At 46.1% G+C, this 15,230-nt stretch overlaps 1 pseudogene; it reads left to right on the top strand.

The window, feature by feature from the left end:
• LOC135532879 (mothers against decapentaplegic homolog 9-like) overlaps positions 1–13,929 on the top strand; it is a 22,229-nt pseudogene extending 8,300 nt beyond the window's left edge.
• The last annotated feature ends 1,301 nt before the right edge of the window (positions 13,930–15,230 follow it).

The raw sequence follows: 15,230 nt of genomic DNA, 5'->3' as shown, positions 1-15,230 counted from the left end.
TCCTCCTACTACTACTACTACTAGCTATACCTCCTCCCCTGCTACTAGCTATACCTCCTCCTACTACTACTACTACAAGCTATAACCCCTCCTACTACTGCTGCTAGCTTAAACTCCTCCTACTACTACTATGTATACCTCCTCCTACTACTACTGCTAGTTTAAACTCCTCCTCCTACTACTACTACTACTAGCTATAACTCCTCCTACTACTGCTGCTTGTTTAAACTCCTCCTGCTCCTACTACTACTAGCTATAACTCCTCCTACTACTACTACTACTAGCTATAACTCATCCTACTACTGCTGCTAGCTATAAATCCTCCTCCTACTACTAGCTATAACTCCTCCTACTACTACTACTACTAGCTATAACTCCTCCTCCTACTACTACTACTACTAGCTATAGCTCATCCTACTACTGCTGCTAGCTATAACTCATCCTACTTCTGCTGCTAGCTATAAATCCTCCTCCTACTACTAGCTATAACTCCTCCTCCTACTACTGCTGCTAGTTTACACTCCTCCTCCTACTACTACTATGTATACCTCCTCCTACTACTGCTGCTAGTTTAAACTCCTCCTCCTACTACTACTACTACTAGCTATAACTCCTCCTACTACTTCTGCTAGTTTAAACTCCTCCTCCTACTACTACTACTAGCTATAACTCCTCCTACTACTGCTGCTAGTTTAAACTCCTCCTACTACTACTACCTATACCTCCTCCTACTACTGCTGCTAGTTTAAACTCCTCCTACTACTACTACTACTACTAGCTATAACTCCTCCTACTAGTACTACTACTAGCTATAACTCATCCTACTACTGCTGCTAGCATAAACTCCTCCTCCTCCTACTACTACTACTAGCTATAACTCCTCCTACTACTGCTGCTAGTTTAAACTCCTCCTACTACTACTAGCTATAACTCCTCCTCCTACTACTACTACTAGCTATACCTCCTCATCCTACTACTGCTGCTAGCTTAAACTCCTCCTACTACTACTAGCTATAACTCATCCTACTACTGCTGCTAGTGTAAACTCCTCCTACTACTACTACTACTAGCTATACCTCCTCCTACTGCTACTAGCTATACCTCCTCCTACTACTACTACTACAAGCTGTAACCCCTCCCTACTACTGCTGCTAGCTTAAACTCCTCCTACTACTATGTATACCTCCTCCTACTACTACTGCTAGTTTAAACTCCTCCTCCTACTACTACTACTACTAGCTATAACTCCTCCTACTACTGCTGCTAGTTTAAACTCCTCCTACTACTACTACTACTAGCTATAACTCCTCCTCCTACTACTACTACTAGCTATAACTCATCCTACTACTGCTGCTAGCTATAACTCATCCTACTACTGCTGCTAGCTATAAATCCTCCTCCTACTACTAGCTATAACTCCTCCTACTACTACTACTACTAGCTATAACTCCTCTCCTACTACTACTACCAGCTATAGCTCATCCTACTACTGCTGCTAGCTATAACTCATCCTACTACTGCTGCTAGCTATAAATCCTCCTCCTACTACTAGCTATAACTCCTCCTCCTACTACTGCTGCTAGTTTACACTCCTCCTCCTACTACTACTATGTATGCCTCCTCCTACTACTGCTAGTTTAAACTCCTCCTCCTACTACTACTACTACTAGCTATAACTCCTCCTACTACTTCTGCTAGTTTAAACTCCTCCTCCTACTACTACTACTAGCTATAACTCCTCCTACTACTGCTGCTAGTTTAAACTCCTCCTACTACTACTACCTATACCTCCTCCTACTACTGCTGCTAGTTTAAACTCCTCCTACTACTACTACTACTACTAGCTATAACTCCTCCTACTAGTACTACTACTAGCTATAACTCATCCTACTACTGCTGCTAGCATAAACTCCTCCTCCTCCTACTACTACTACTAGCTATAACTCCTCCTACTACTGCTGCTAGTTTAAACTCCTCCTACTACTACTAGCTATAACTCCTCCTCCTACTACTACTACTACCTATAACTCCTCCTACTACTGCTGCTAGCTATAACTCATCCTACTACTGCTGCTAGTTTAAACTCCTCCTCCTACTACTACTACTAGCTATACCTCCTCATCCTACTACTGCTGCTAGCTTAAACTCCTCCTACTACTACTAGCTATAACTCATCCTACTACTGCTGCTAGTTTAAACTCCTCCTACTACTACTACTACTAGCTATAACTCCTCCTACTACTGCTAGTTTAAACTCCTCCTCCTACTACTACTACTAGCTATACCTCCTCCTACTACTGCTGCTAGCTTAAACTCCTCCTCCTACTACTACTAGCTATAACTCATCCTACTACTGCTGCTAGTTTAAACTAATCCTCCTACTACTACTACTAGCTATATCTCCTCCTACTACTGCTGCTAGTTTAAACTCCTCCTACTACTACTAGCTATAACTCCTCCTACTACTACTACTACTAGCTATAACTCCTCCTACTACTGCTGCTGGTTTAAACTCCTCCTGCTCCTACTACTACTAGCTATAACTCCTCCTACTACTGCTGCTAGTTTAAACTCCTCCTACTACTACTAGCTATAACTCCTCCTACTACTACTACTACTAGCTATACTCCTCCTACTACTGCTGCTATTTAAACTCCTCCTGCTCCTACTACTACTAGCTATAACTCCTCCTACTACTACTACTAGCTATACCTCCTCCTACTACTGCTGCTGGTTTAAACTCCTCCTCCTACTACTACTACTAGCTATAACTCATCCTACTACTGCTGCTAGTTTAAACTAATCCTCCTACTACTACTACTAGCTATATCTCCTCCTACTACTGCTGCTAGTTTAAACTCCTCCTACTACTACTAGCTATAACTCCTCCTACTACTACTACTACTAGCTATAACTCCTCCTACTACTGCTGCTAGTTTAAACTCCTCCTGCTCCTACTACTACTAGCTATAACTCCTCCTACTACTGCTGCTAGTTTAAACTCCTCCTCCCTCCTACTACAGCTGCTAGCTATACCTCCTCCTACTACTACTACTAGCTATAACTCCTCCTACTACTACTACTACTAGCTATAACTCATCCTGCTACTGCTGCTAGTTTAAACTCCTCCTCCTACTACTACTACTATGTATACCTCCTCCTACTACTGCTGCTAGCTTAAACTCCTCCTACTACTACTACTACTAGCTATAACTCCCTCCTACTACTGCTGCTAGTTTAAACTCCTCCTACTACTACTACTAGCTATACCTCCTCCTACTACTACTACTATGTATACCTCCTCCTACTACTGCTGCTAGCTTAAACTCCTCCTACTACTACTACTACTAGCTATAACTCCTCCTACTACTGCTGCTAGCTATACCTCCTTCTACTACTACTACTACTACTAGCTATAACTCCTCCTACTACTGCTGCTAGCTTAAACTCCTCCTCCTACTACTACTACTAGCTATACCTCCTCCTACTACTACTAGCTATACCTCCTCCCTACTGCTATTAGCTATAAATCCTCCTACTGCTGCTAGCTTTAAATCCTCCTCCTACTGCTGCTAGCTATACCTCCTCCTACTACTACTACTACTACTATGTATACCTCCTCCTACTACTGCTGCTAGCTTAAACTCCTCCTCCTACTACTACTACTAGCTATACCTCATCCTACTACTACTACTACTAGCTATACCTCCTCCTGCTACTACTACTAGCTATACCTCCTCCTCCTACTACTACTACTAGCTATACCTCCTCCTACTACTACTACTACTATGTATACCTCCTCCTACTACTGCTGCTAGCTTAAACTCCTCCTCCTACTACTACTACTAGCTATACCTCATCCTACTACTGCTACTACTAGCTATACCTCCCCTCCTTCTACTACTACTACTACTACTACTAGCTATAACTCCTCCTACTACTGCTGCTAGCTTAAACTCCTCCTCCTCCTACTACTACTAGCTATACCTCCTCCTACTGCTACTAGCTATAAATCCTCCCCCTACTGCTGCTAGCTATAACTCCTCCTACTACTGCTAGCTATAACTCCTCCTACTACTGCTGCTAGCTATACCTCCTCCTACTACTACTACTACTATTTATACCTCCTCCTACTACTGCTGCTAGTTTAAACTCCTCCTCCTACTACTACTACTACTAGCTATAACTCCTCCTCCTACTACTACTAGCTATAACTCCTCCTCCTACTGCTGCTAGCTATAACTCCTCCTACTGCTGCCAGCTATACTCCTCCTACTACTACTAGCTATAACTACTCCAACCACTACTACTAGCTATAACTCCTCCTCCTACTACTGATGCTAGCTATAACTCCTCCTCCTACTGCTGCTACTAGCTATAACTCCTCCTCCTACTGCTGCTAGCTATAACTCCTCCTCCTACTACTGATGCTAACTATAACTCCTCCTACTGTTGCTACTAAATATAACTCCTACTCCTACTGCTGCTAGTTATAACTCCTCCTACTGCTGCTAGCTATAACTCCTCCTACTACTACTAGCTATAACTCCTCCTACTACCATTAGCTATAACTCCTCCTACTACTACTATAACTCCTCCTCCTACTACTAGCTATAACTCCTCCTACTACTAGCTATAACTCCTCCTACTACTACTAGCTATAACTCCTCCTACTACTACTAGCTATAACTCCTCCTACTACTAGCTATAACTCCTCCTACTACTGTACCACCTCAATAAGGATCAAAAAGCTGTCATTGTCTTTTCATTGCAATAATATTTTTCTATGACTTTAATCCATTTGCATCTTTTGGATGTGCTGTAATTCCTCTCTTCCTTTCTCCTCCCTCTCTTCCCCCTTCGCCCTCCATCATCCCCTCCTCTCCCCTCTCCCCTCTCTTCCCCCTTCGCCCTCCCTCATCCCTCCTCTGCCTCTCCTCCCCATTCAACCTCCCTCAACCCCCCTTTCCCCCTTCACCCTCCTCTCCCCCTCTCTTCTCCCTTAGCCCTCCATCATCCCCTCCTCTCCCTCTCTTCTCCCTTCGCCCTCCATCATCCCCTCCTCTCCCCTCTCTTCTCCCTTCGCCCTCCATCATCCCCTCCTCTCCCCTCTCTTCCCCCTTCGCCTCCCTCATCCCCTCCTCTCCCCTCTCTTCCCCCTTCGCCCCCTCCCTCATCCCCTCCTCTGCCCTCTCCTCCCCATTCAACCTCCCTCAACCCCCTTTCCCCCCTTCACCCTCCTCTCCCTCTCTTCTCCCTTCGCCCTCCATCATCCCCTCCTCTCCCTCTCTTCTCCCTTCGCCTCCATCATCCCCTCCTCTCTTCTCCCTTCGCCCTCCATCGTCCCCTCCTCTCCCCTCTCTTCTCCCTTCGCCTCCATCGTCCCCTCCTCTCCCCCTCTCTTCTCCCTTCGCCCTCCATCATCCCCTCCTCTCCCCTCTCTTCTCCCTTCGCCCTCCATCATCCCCTCCTCTCTTCTCCCTTCGCCCTCCATCGTCCCTCCTCTCCCTCTCTTCTCCCTTCGCCCTCCATCATCCCCTCCTCTCTTCTCCCTTCGCCCTCCATCATCCCCTCTCTTCTCCCTTCGCCTCCATCGTCCCCTCCTCTCCCTCTCTCTTCTCCTTCGCCCTCCATCATCCCCTCCTCTCCCCTCTTTTCCCCTGTCCTCCCCAGCAGAGACCCCCCTATCCTCCTATAACATGGTGGAGACAGCCCCAACAGAGGACGTCAAACCTGGAGACCCCTCTAACACACACAAGCTCACGTTCTCAGCTCCACACAGAGGTAACACATACACACACACACACACACACACACACACACACACACACACACACACACACACACACACACACACACACACACACACACACACACACACACACACACACACACACAGAGTGTAACACACACCCACACAGAGTGTAACACACACACACACACACACACACACACACACACACACACACACACACACACACACACACACACACACACACACACACACACACACACACACACACACACACACACACACACACACACACACACACACAGAGTGTAGCACACACACACAGAGTGTAACACACACACACACAGAGTGTAACACACGCACACACAGAGTGTAACACACACACACACACACTCTAACCCCCTCCGTCCTCTCTGTGTAGACCTGCGGCCTGTGTGTTATGAGGAGCCAGAGTACTGGTGTTCAGTGGCGTACTACGAGCTGAATAACCGTGTCAGGGAGACGTTCCACGCCTCGTCCCGTAGCGTCCTGGTCGACGGCTTCACCGACCCCTCCAACAACAACAACCGCTTCTGTCTCGGCCTGCTGTCTAACGTCAACCGCAACTCAACCATCGAACACACACGCAGGCACATAGGAAAAGGTGAGAACACACACACACACACTTTTGAATAAAGTGTTCATTAATTAACTAAATGTGAAATATGTGTTGGTTTCCTCCGTGTATACAACTAGCCATCAGTCACGTAAACAATTGCCATTGTCATCTTCAGAAAGGAAGCACTTCTGCTGTGCTTCCCACACTGGGCCCTGGTCAATAGTAGTGTACTGTATAGGGGCCATTTCCCTGGTCAATAGTAGTGTACTGTATAGGGGCCATTTCCCTGGTCAATAGTAGTGTACTGTATAGGGAGCCATTTCCCGGCTCAATAGTAGTGTACTGTATAGGGGGCCATTTCCTGGTCAATAGTAGTGGACTGTATAGGGGGCCATTTCCCTGGTCAATAGTAGTGTACTATATAGGGGGACATTTCCCTGGTCAATCGTAGTGTACTGTATAGGGGGCCATTTCCCTGGTCAATAGTAGTGTACTGTATAGGGAATAGGCGGCCATTTCCCTGGTCAATAGTAGTGTACTATATTGGGAATAGGGGCCATTTCCCTGGTCAATAGTAGTGTACTATATAGGGGGCCATTTCCCTGGTCAATAGTAGTGTACTGTATAGGGGCCATTTCCCTGGTCAATCGTAGTGTACTGTATAGGGGGCCATTTCCCTGGTCAATAGTAGTGTACTGTATAGGGAATAGGCGGCCATTTCCCTGGTCAATAGTAGTGTACTATATTGGGAATAGGGGGCCATTTCCTGGTCAATAATAGTGTATTATATAGGGAATAGGGGGCCATTTCCTGATCAATAGTAGTGTACTATATAGACAATAGGGGCCATTTCCCTGGTCAATAGTAGTGTACTATATAGGGAATAGGGGGCCATTTCCCTGGTCAATAGTAGTGTACTATATACGGGCCATTTCCCTGGTCAATAGTAGTGTACTGTATAGGGGGCCATTTCCCTGGTCAATAGTAGTGTACTATATAGGGGGCCATTTCCCTGGTCAATAGTAGTGTACTATATAGGGAATATGGGGCCATTTCCTGGTCAATAGTAGTGTACTGTATAGACAATGGGGGCCATTTCCCTGGTCAATAGTAGTGTACTATATAGGGAATAGGGGGCCATTTCCCTGGTCAATAGTAGTGTACTATATAGAGAATAGGGGGCCATTTCCCTGGTCAATAGTAGTGTACTATATAGACAATAGTGGGCCATTTCCCTGGTCAATAGTAGTGTACTATATAGGGAATAGGGGGCCATTTCACTGGTCAATTGTAGTGTACTATATAGGGAATAGGGGGCCATTTCCCTGATCAATAGTAGTGTACTATATAGGGAATAGGGGGCCATTTCCCTGGTCAATAGTAGTTTTATTTCAAAGCCTAAAAGGCTGGTACTTTTAGATAATAAAGGGTTCCAGGTAGAACCGTTTATACAGGGTTCCAGATAGAACTCTCTGCACCAAAAGGGTTCCCCTATGGGGACAAACCCGAAGAACCCTGTATGGTTCTACTGACCGACCCTGTATGGTTCTACTGATCGACCCTGTATGGTTCTACTGACCGACCCTGTATGGTTCTACTGATCGACCCTGTATGGTTCTACTGATCGACCCTGTATGGTTCTACTGACCGACCCCTTATGGTTCTACTGACCAACCCTGTATGGTTCTACTGATCGACCCTGTATGGTTCTACTGATCGACCCTGTATGGTTCTACTGATCGACCCTGTATGGTTCTACTGACCGACCCCTTATGGTTCTACTGACCAACCCTGTATGGTTCTACTGATCGACCCTGTATGGTTCTACTGACCGACCCTGTATGGTTCTACTGATCGACCCTGTATGGTTCTACTGATCAACCCTGTATGGTTCTACTGACCGACCCTGTATGGTTCTACTGATCGACCCTGTATGGTTCTACTGACCGACCCTGTATGGTTCTACTGATCGACCCCTTATGGTTCTACTGACCGACCCCTTATGGTTCTACTGATCGACCCCGTATGGTTCTACCTAGAACCTTTTCTTTCTAAAGTGTACCTGTGTTGTTTTTTTCTCATGGTTTTGCCATGGATTCCTGTTAAAATGTGTGTTTTGGGCCACTGTTGCCCCCCTCCTCACTCTTCTTACACAAACACACAAACACACAAACACACACGAACACACAAACACACAAACACACACGAACACACAAACACACACGAACATACAGTTGAAGTCGGACGTTGACATACACCTCAGCCAAATACATTTAAACTCAGTTTTTCACAATTCCTGACACTTAGTCCGAGTAAAAAACCCCTGTTTTTGGTCAGTTAGGATCACCACATTATTTTAAGAATGTGAAATGTCAGAATAATAGTTGAGAGAATGATTTATTTCAGCTTTTATTTCTTTCATCACATTCCCAGTGGGTCAGTTTTACATACCCTCAAGTAGTATTTGGTAGCATTGCCTTTAAATTATTTAACTTGGGTCAAATGTTTGGTTAGCCTTCCGCAAGCTTCATACAATAAGTTGGGTGAATTTTGGCCCATTCCTCCTGACAGAGCTGGTGTAACTGAGTCAGGTTTGTAGGCCTCCTTGCTCGCACACGCTTTTTACATTTACATTACATTTACATTTAAGTCATTTGGCAGACGCTCTTATCCAGAGCGACTTACAAATTGGTGAATTCACCTTATGACATCCAGTGGAACAGCCACTTTACAATAGTGCATCTAAATCATTTAAGGGGGGGGGTGAGAAGGATTACTTTATTCTATCCTAGGTATTCCTTAAAGAGGTGGGGTTTCAGGTGTCTCCGGAAGGTGGTGATTGACTCCTCTGTCCTGGCGTCGTGAGGGAGTTTGTTCCACCATTGGGGGCCAGAGCAGCGAACAGTTTTGACTCCATAGGACTGAGGTCTGGGCTTTGTTATGGCCACTGCAATACCTTGACTTTGTTGTCCTTAAGACATTTGGCCACAACTTTGGAAGTATGCTTGAGTCATTGTCCATTTGAAAGACCCATTTGCGATCAAGCTTTAACTTCCTGACTGATGTCTTGAGATGTTGCTTCAATATATCTAAATAATTATCCTTCCTAATGAAGCCATCTATTTTGTGAAGTACCAGTCCCTCCTGCAGCAAAGCACCCCCACAGCATGATGCTGCCACCCCGTGCTTCACGGTTGGGATGATGTTCTTCAGCTTGCAAGCCTCCCCCTTTTTCCTACAAACATAACGATGGTCATTATGGCCAAACAGTTCTATTTTTGTTTAATCAGACCGGAGGACATTTCTCCAAAAGATCTTTGTCCCCATGTGTAGTTGCAAACTGTAGTCTGGCTTTTTATGGCGGTTTTGGAGCAATGGCTTCTTCCTTGCTGAGCGACCTTTCAAGTTATGTCGATATAGAACTCATTTTACTGTGGATATAGATACTTATGTACCTGTTTCCTCCAGCATATTCACAAGGTCCTTTGCTGTTGTTCTGGGATTGATTTGCACTTTTTGAACCAAAGTACATTCATCTCTTGGAGACAGAACACGTCTCCTTCCTGAGCGGAATACGGCTGCGTGGTCCCATGGTGTTTATACTTGCGTACTATTGTTTGTACAGATGAACGTGGTACCTTCAGGCCTTTGGGAATTGCTCCCAAGGATGAACCAGACTTGTGGAGGTCTACAATTTTTTTCTGAGGTATTGGCTGATTTCTTTTGATTTTCCAATGAAGTCAAGCAAAGAGGCACTGAGTTTGAAGGTAGGCCTTGAAATACATCCACAGGTACACCTCCAATTGACTCAAATGATTAGCCTATCAGAAGCTTCTAAAGCCATGACATCATTTTTGCCATGCACAAAGTAGATGTCCTAACCCGACTGCCAATACTACAGTTTGTTAACAAGATATTTGTGGAGTGGTTGGAAAATTAGTTTTAATGACTCCAGCCTAAGTGTATGTAAACTTCCGACTTCAGCTGTACACACACACACACACACACACACACACACACACACACACACACACACACACACACACACACACAGGTAACCACTGTAAAGTCATTCATGTCTACGTTTGTACTCTTTTATGCCAAGACACAGTGGCAGGTAGCAATGATGTCAAGAATGTTAACCCTTTTCTCTCTCCATCCCCCTTCCTCCCTCCTCTTCATTTCTCTCACCCTAAGCCCCTCTCCAACACCTGGGGGTTATATCCTGCCTCGTTGGACTTTTCCAGGCTACAGTGTCCCCCTACCCACCCCTTTCTCAGTCTCCAGTATCTATGCTGCAATAGTCTATGTGTCCGGGGCTAGGGTCAGTCTGTCTGATCTGGTGTAATTATCCTGTCTTATCTGGTGTCCTGTGTGATCTTAAGTATGTGTCCTCTAATTCTCCCATCTCCCTCCCTCCCTCCCTCCCCGGAGGACCTGGTTCTAGGACCCAGTTCTAGCACCTGAGTTCTAGGACACCTGGTGGTGCTGCTGATCCAGTTTCTGCTGTTCTGCCTGCGGCTATGGAACCCAAACCTGGTCACAGGATGTGCTACCTTGCCCCGGACCTGCAGTTCTCGAGTCTCTCTCTGTCTCTCTCTCTCTCTGTCTCTCTCTCTCTCTCTGTCTCTCTGTCTCTCTCTCTCTGTCTCTCTCTCTCTGTCTCTCTCTCTCTCTCTCTCTCTCTCTCTCTCTCTCTCTCTCTCTCTCTCTCTCTCTCTCTCCCCTCCCCCCTCCCTCCCTCCCAGGTGTTCATCTGTAATATGTAGGGGTTGTGTATTCCGTGTGTCTGAGCGATACTAGTATCTTCGTCAGGGTCCTAACTCTCCTCTCTCTCTCCCTCACACTCTCCCCCTCCCTCCAGGTGTCCATCTCCACTACGTGGGTGGTGAGGTGTGTGCTGAGTGTTTGAGTGACAGCAATATCTTCGTCCAGACTCCTAACTCTTCTCTCTCTCTCTCTCTCTCTCTCTCTCTCTCTCTCTCTCTCTCCAGGTGTCCATCTCTACTACGTGGGTGGTGAGGTGTACGCCCGAGTGTTTGAGTGACAGCAGTATCTTCGTCCAGAGTCGTAACTGTAACTATCAGCATGGTTTCCATGCCACCACCGTAAGATCCCCAGCGGCTGTAGTCTGAAGATCTTCAACAACCAGCTGTTCGCCGAGCTCCTCTCTCAGTCCGTCAACCACGGCTTCGAGGTGGTCTACGAACTCACCAAGATGTACTATGCGCATGAGCTTTGTCAAGGTAACTATCGGGGTCAGGGTTAAAGGTCAGGGGTAACAGGTTAGAGGGGTGGGATTGAGGGTTCGAGGTGGTCTACATTTACATTACATTTAAGTCATTTAGCAGACGCTCTTATCCAGAGCGACTTACAAATTGGTCTACGAACTCATCAAGATGTGCACCATCCCAATGAGCTTTGTCGAGGTAACTATCGGTGTCAGGGGTTAAAGGTCAGGGGTGATGGGTCAATATCTGTCACGTGACCTCGACATGGGCAGTGAATACGGCTCTGAAACGATTCATCACATTTGAACAGATGTTTTGTTTTGCTGAATGAAGTTCCGCTGTTTCCACGGTAACTCAACGCTGTGTTTTTCTGATCTTTGGCTCTGGAGCCTGGAGTGATGACACAGGGTTCCGGAACACACAACACACGTATTGGTCACGGACGTATCTAGTGACAGATGCAAAACCCAGATAACAGTATAACGAACCAGGGACCCTCTGCACACATCAACAACAGCCACCCACAAAGCATTGTTACCCATCACTCCACAAAAGCCACGGCCCTTGCAGAGCAAGGGGAACCACTACTTCAAGGTCACAGTGGCGTCACCGATTGAAACACTATTAACGGGCACCACCGCTAACTAGCTAGCCATTTCACATCCGTTACACTAGAGGTCGACCGATTAGTCGGCATGGCCGAATAATTAGGGCGATTTCAATTTTCAAGTTCACTAAAAGAAGAAACATTTTTGCTTTCGAATTGATAGTTTACTGGATTTGACCATATTAATGACCATATGCTCGTATTTCTGTGTTTATTATATTTAAGTCTTTGATTTGATAGAGCAGTCTGACTGAGTGGTGGTAGGCAGCAGCAGGCTCAGTAAGCATTCATTCAAACAGCACTTTCCTGCGTTTGCCAGCAGCTCTTAGCATGCTTGAAGCACAGCGCTGTTTATGACTTCATGCCTCAGAGATTAGGCTGGCAATACTACAGTGCCTATAATAACATCCAATAGTTAGAGGTATTTAAAATACAAATTGTATAGAGAGAAATAGTTGACACATCATAATTCCTATAATAACTACAACCTAAAACTGTAACTGGGAATATTGAACCACCAGCTTTCATATGTTCTCATGTTCCGACGAGGAACTTAAACGTTAGCTTTCTTACATGGCACATACTGCACTTTTACTTTCTTCTCCAACACTTTGTTTTTGCATTATTTAAACCAAATTGAACATGTTTCATTATTTATTTGAGACTAAAATATGTTATTTTTGTATTATATTAAGTTAAAATAAAAGTATTCATTGTTCATTCAGTCTTGTTGTAATTGTCATTATTGCAAAAAATATAGAAAATCGACCGATTTAATCAGTATCGGCTTTTTTTTGGTCCTCCGATATTCAATATCGGTATCGGCGTTGAAAACCAGAGTCGGTCGACCTCTAGCACACACATACACACAAGGTTAAATTCACTAGTCACCAAACAGAACACAAGGTTAAATTCACTAGTCACCAAACAGAACACAAGGTTAAATTCACTAGTCACCAAACAGAACACAAGGTTAAATTCACTAGTCACCAAACAGAACACAAAGTTAAATTCAATAGGAAAACCGAAGAAAATGGACTGAAACAGAAGAAAACTAATGGAGGGTGAACTGAACTTATCCTACAAGAAACACCCACTTTCCTTTTATGTTGCCAAACCCTTTGCACTGCTTTGCTACAGTGTGCACTAATGAATGTGACCCAATTGATAATTGTATTTACTTCCGCTGTGCAGGGCTGGGGTGCAGAGTACCACCGCCAGGACGTCACCAGCACCCCTGCTGGATAGAGGTGCACCTGCACGGCCCTCTGCAATGGCTGGACAAGGTCCTCACACAGATGGGCTCTCCTCACAGCCCCATCTCCTCTGTGTCCTAACACACACACAACCCCATCTCCTCTGTGTCCTAACACACACACACAACCCCATCTCCTCTGTGTCCAAACACACACACACACAACCCCATCTCCTCTGTGTCCAAACACACACACACACAACCCCATCTCCTCTGTGTCCTAACACACACAGCCCCATCTCCTCTGTGTCCTAACACACACACACAACCCCATCTCCTCTGTGTCCTAACACACACACACAACCCCATCTCCTCTGTGTCCTAACACACACACACAACCCCATCTCCTCTGTGTCCTAACACACACAACCCCATCTCCTCTGTGTCCTAACACACACACACACACACACAACCCCATCTCCTCTGTGTCCTAACACACACACACACAACCCCATCTCCTCTGTGTCCGAACACACACACACACACACACACACACACACACACACACACACACACACACACACACACACACACACACACACACACACACACACACACACACAGCCCCATCTCCTCTGTGTCCTAACACACACACAACCCCATCTCTTCTGTGTCCTAACACACAAACAACCCCGTCTCTTCACACACACCCCATCTCTGTGTCCTAACACACACACAACCCGATCTCCTCTGTGTCTTAACACACACACACACACACACACAACCCCATCTCCTCTGTGTCCTAACACACACAACCCCATCTCCTCTGTGTCCTCACACACATAACCCCATCTCCTCTGTGTCCTAACACACACACACACACCCCATCTCCTCTGTGTCCTAACACACACACACACACAACCCCATCTCCTCTGTGTCCTAACACACACACACACACACAACCCCATCTCCTCTGTGTCCTAACTCACACACACAACCCCATCTCCTCTGTGTCCTAACTCACACACACAACCCCATCTCCTCTGTGTCCTAACACACACACACAACCCCATCTCCTCTGTGTCCTAACACACACACACATCTCCATGTGTCTCTGTGCGTATCTCCATTGATGCTATTGGAAATAGCCTTACTGGAAACAACCATTGGTTCTGAATTAAACAACATTATGTTTCAGTTCATGGCAGGTAGGTTGCACTACCGTAGCTTTCTGTCAGTGCTGCAGATAGGAACAACGCTTCACACACACACATTGTATGGTTGTAGCTACTCGTGTCGTAACCATGGTTTTAATGGTCCTTCAGACAGCCTTTCTTTTACTGTGAGCTACAAGGCAGCATTCAACCACACGTAGCCGCTTAAATAAACCTTTAACTGCACTCACAGACAAGGAATGTGTCCCAAATGGTACCCTGTCACCTTTACAGGGCACTACTGTTGACCAGAGCCTATGGGAGCCCTGTGGAGCCCTGTGGAGCCCTATGGGAGCCCTGTGGAGCCCTATGGGAGCCCTGTGGAGCCCTATGGGAGCCCTGTGGAGCCCAATGGGAGCCCTGTAGAGCCCTATGGGAGTCCTGTAGAGCCCTATAGGACTCCCGTAGAGCCATGTAGAGCCCTCTGGAGCCATGTGTAGCTCTATCTGAGTCCTGTAGAGTCCTGTAGAGCCCTATGGGAGTCCTGTAGAGCCCAATGGGAGCCCTGTAGAGCCCTATGGGAGTCCTGTAGAGCCCTATAGGACTCCCGTAGAGCCATGTAGAGCCCTCTGGAGCCATGTGTAGCTCTATCTGAGTCCTGTAGAGTCCTGTAGAGCCCTATGTGTCCTATAG

This window comes from Oncorhynchus masou, unplaced genomic scaffold (assembly GCF_036934945.1).
Source record: "Oncorhynchus masou masou isolate Uvic2021 unplaced genomic scaffold, UVic_Omas_1.1 unplaced_scaffold_2082, whole genome shotgun sequence".
Lineage (NCBI taxonomy): Eukaryota > Metazoa > Chordata > Actinopteri > Salmoniformes > Salmonidae > Oncorhynchus > Oncorhynchus masou.
The sequence above is the reverse complement of the archived record's forward strand: the minus strand, read 5'-3'. Positions and strand labels throughout refer to the sequence as shown.